The sequence below is a fragment of the Helianthus annuus genome, chromosome 6 (genome assembly GCF_002127325.2).
Source record: "Helianthus annuus cultivar XRQ/B chromosome 6, HanXRQr2.0-SUNRISE, whole genome shotgun sequence".
Taxonomy (NCBI): Eukaryota; Viridiplantae; Streptophyta; class Magnoliopsida; order Asterales; family Asteraceae; genus Helianthus; species Helianthus annuus.
In genome coordinates this window covers 4,648,351-4,653,082 of record NC_035438.2, presented here as the reverse complement: position 1 = coordinate 4,653,082, position 4,732 = coordinate 4,648,351, and the positions used below count along the sequence as shown (strand labels likewise).

The 4,732-nt window shown below is 33.3% G+C and overlaps 1 long non-coding RNA gene across 1 annotated transcript; it reads right to left on the bottom strand.

The window, feature by feature from the left end:
- Positions 1-120: 120 nt before the first annotated feature.
- LOC110881655 lies at positions 121-1,349 on the bottom strand. Its single transcript, XR_002559836.2, has 3 exons — positions 1,207-1,349; positions 606-659; positions 121-341 (listed from the first exon to the last, which is right to left on the bottom strand). It is a non-coding gene; the product is annotated as an uncharacterized LOC110881655 (long non-coding RNA).
- Between the last annotated feature and the right edge of the window lie 3,383 nt (positions 1,350-4,732).

Here is a 4,732-nt window from a genome sequence, read left to right as displayed (position 1 = left end):
TGAATTTAAATAAATTTCTGTAAGGTCTAAACTTTTAAAAATGAAACTAACGAACTTCATTAGGCAAAGTACCAAACGGGTCGAATAATTTAGAAGTAAAATTCTGCATTTAACTTCATATTAACTAACAAAAGAGTTTATACCCCAATATTTCATAAAGTATTAACCAAGTCTTTAACTACAAGTTTAATACCTAACCACTACCGGGTTGACTTACATACAAAAGACCCGTTTTAACAAAAACATTTAACCAAAAGTTTAAACCATAAATAGGATCTTCGCGGAAGCGTGCATCATGAGTGTGTTCGATCCAAGTAGTGCCATCGATCAAGTAGCCTTTCCTACATACAACCAAACCATTAAACATTTTAAATCATAAATTTATAAGACATCAAATTATTAGTCGAACCACAATAAGACTTTTTAAACCTTCTTCCAAACATGAAATTCTCATCTTGGCGCATTGCCCATTCAACTCATTCAACCCATATCCTTAACATTTTTCGGCTTACACTAACTCATTACAATTACATGATAACATCTCCAAGTTAATAACATTTCAAATTAATACATACTAATAATATTTTATGAGCGAGGGAACTTACCTTTACGTTGCCTTGTTTGTGACCCGGAATGGCTCGTTTCCTCCTTTTTCACTCCTACATTTTTTTACAATCAACATAGTTTAATCTCATGTCTTCGTTCCCATTCTTTTCTCCACATAATCAAATTAACAATCTATCATTTACCAAGTCTAATCATCTATCATTATACACACATGAGATCATCTTTGTCATATAGAAATCTTTGTTCAAGGCATTTCATCAAACACTTGGTGTGCATACCACTAGTAAAGCATAATGTACAAGTAATCTATGCACATTCCTACTAATTCATATCTTGGATCATCAAATCAACTAAGCTCACATAATATTCATCCTATATCAATTTCATTTATAAATAGTCTACTACATATACATTCATACATCAACATTGTTCAAATCTTGCACCTACATGATCATTATACTTCATCTTCCTATCACTACAAATGGGTTTTGTTTCAAATCATCAAGATAATCAAATTCAAGCATAATCCATCTTCTACATGATAATTCCAAACAATATTCATGCTTAATTCCATATAATTTCATGGATTGATTACAACCCACTACATGAAAGATCATCAAATCATGAAATTCAACTTACCTTATGTTAGAGACACTTAGATGATCAAGAATCTCAATACATGCATTCAATTTCAGGCCTAGAACCTTTTTGATTTGCTGAATTTCTTGTTGTTGTTGAAGGAGAAGGTTTTTCTCCTTCTCTCCCTCTCTCTCGTACCATATACACATACACACACTGCACTCTCTTTTTTTTTTATTTTCAATCTTTCATTCAATTATACACTTTCAACCCCTATAGTTTCATTTGTTATTTATTAAAGCACAACTTTCATCCTTTCTACACAAAGTCCATTCCACTTAACTTAGTTAATCACTAAAGTTATTATTTTACATACCTAAATGTTTAAAGGCACAATAATTAAATTACACATTTTTGGGGTGTTACAAGTCCACCCTCCTTAAAGAAGGTTTCGTCCTCGAAACCTGAATACGTACAGTTTAATAACACGCATACACATTACGTAGTCCAAGTCTTTTGGGTATAAATAGTCCTACTACGAACATACATACCTTACTACTCGAACTCTTACGTATAATTTACATGCTCTCAAATCTGTTTAAACAAATGCTAATCACAACACCTATGCGTGTGATTCTTTTACATACTAGTCTACGCGTACACTCATGTCTTACTACATTCAATTTCGGTTTACACATTAAATTACATCCTGTGCATGCACATTCACTTAACTTTCCTTGGAACACCCTATTATAATAGGCGCACCATTCCCTTCCTTTTTTTTTTTTTTTTTTTTACTACTAACAACTTTGACCCGTTTGCCCCTACGTTGAGGTTTTACCGGATTAACATCGAGCGACCCTTACAACCATTCTCATCCTAGCAATTCCATTATTTGTGCATCCTTACTTGATTTCAGTTATTCAAATATAGATAACTTTATCTAAACAAAATAAGAAGCGAGATCGATAGTCACTTACATTAGGCGTTCGTATTTGTGATCGCTTCCTCGCCTCCTTTTGACCCATTTGCCTTCTGTGCTTGTGTCATCTTGTCATGATGCTTATCCTTACATGTCGCCACATTCACATTCTCGTTATCATACAAGATTTTATATTTCACCAATCATATCAAGTTCATATCTCGCATTTTCACTTATCATTGTAACAAGCACAAGGCATAGATTCAACAATGCATCATTCTAGATTCACGCAAATTTTAATATATATCATCAAGTATAACATTCAAGGATCCATCATGCATCATTCAATCCTTCTGTTCTTACAATCATATTAGGATTTCTAATCATATTATTCTCATATTCGTTGACTTTTCTGAAAAGTCAACGATCAAGTATGTAAACTCCCGACTTAGGAACATATGTCCATATCGATGTAGTTGGTAATGCTAATGACACCATAAACCTTTCGTACCCATTTAGTGAAATACATACTACCATGTAATCTCCTAGTTACATACACAATACACATAATCAATTTTACACATGTTAATACTTTCATTATCTTACATTTGACAACCACATACAAGGTTAGTCAATTAACATAATCATAACATCTTCATTCACTAGCAAATTCACCTGTTTTACTTTTAGCACATATTCACTTCTTAATTGCAAATTAAGTAATTATTATAACACATGACGAGTATCACTCATTCAAGTACAATGTACAACTCCCTAACGCTTAATCTTTTCCAAAATATACATTCAACCCGAATTCTTGTTACGAGTTCCATTTATAGCACATTCTTCAAGTTCATTACTACTAATTACATTATTATCATATTTCATTCACATATGTCAAGTCTTTCATACAATCTCACATCCTAACTTCTCTTAAACATTTCATCATTGATATAGTTATCACAACCCAACCATTATTTCCTTCTTAATCATTCGTACTTGTCTCGAGAGTTTAACGTTGTTTTAGGTTTGTTACCGTTACATGATATAAAGTATAGGTTAATCTCCGCATAACTTCATTCGGGTCACCATGATTTGTTCGTTCATTTCATTCATTTTTTTTTTATTACTTGCTATGCACGCCTACGCCTTGATTAATGACATTGAGTTTGAACTAAGAATTTCGTTCTTTTCTTGACCTCTAAAGGTCAAACCTTCCAACCGCGTCATACTCGTGTTGACATTTGTACGTATGGAGACATTATTCCGTCCGTAACTTTCTATTTAACATTCATAAGTCAAATACTTTACTAACCTTATTATTTACATAAACAACGATTCGTGTCCTAGTTCAGTCCACCCCCCTTCGGGAGCGCGTGTCAAAAACTAGATTGATCTCGTCCATCCATGTAATGAGCTTCCGCTCGTGTGCATCTTTTCACCAACTCTACTAGTTTTATCATGCCAAGAGTTCGACCATCCTCATCTACAAATTAAGCGTTAGCACATTTCATTCAGTTTTCCTCAAACATGGTATTTATCAAATCATCCTGTTTACATACTAGTTCTTTCTAGATTCTTTTTAAAACATTAATTCGTTTGACTCGTTCGTAACGGGTCAATACATGACCGTTGCTTAATAAATCATTTTCATTTGTTTGACCCGTTTATGACAGGTCAATACATAACCATTCTTTAACATACTATTTTCATTCAAATATTCGTTGTATTCGGTGTTAGCTCACCTGTATTATATTATTTTTTTTTTCACAAATTTCTCATTAAATTGGTATACTTCATTACATACTTCGTTTCTTACGTACGACTCTTGCATTTCATAATTATATGCCAATTTCTACAGTTTGACTTTTCAAGGTCAATCTGCCATTTATTAATTTTGTACACATATATTGGGTCATGTGTTGCACTTACTTTCAATTCAAAACATACTAATAAAACATCATTTCGCCATTTTAGAAATTCGCGGACAACTTTTCTTTCTCATCCATACTTATGCCATTCTCCGGGTCGTAGTCCCTTATTCACCCCGACTCACATGAGTCGACTTCTAATATGTTTCTTATGAATTTTGTTTATGTGACAATTAGCTTTATCTCCCTTGCCATCATATTGTCATTGGTCTTACACTTACCCAAATAACCCGTTCGACTTCAACAAGGTCGAATCGTCAATATATTTCTAGATAGGTTAAGATTATTCCCTTTTTAAACGCAACTTATCCCTCACTTGCTCGCAAGTGCATCATATGTATCTATGCATCATGTTAGTTAAGTGCCCTACCTGACTCGACAAGGCTACCGACCCCACTTACTTACAATATTTATATACCTACCTTAGTAGGAGAAAGAAAGACATTCCTTCCCTCATTCTTACTCATTCCCACTTTATTTATGGATTTGAACTTTTGTTCTTCTTATGTGGTTGGTTCGCAGATACTTATGGATTCAAGTCTTTTCATTCTTACTTCTGACTCTTATATGTTCGATCCGTACTTGCTTACGGATTTTACCTTTCACTATTATACTCCATTCTTATAAGTTTAATCCGTATATCAAATACGGATTCAAACTTTTTCATTCTTATAAGTTTGATCCGTACTCACCCACATATTCAAACTTTTCATTCATACCTTTCGTCCTTATA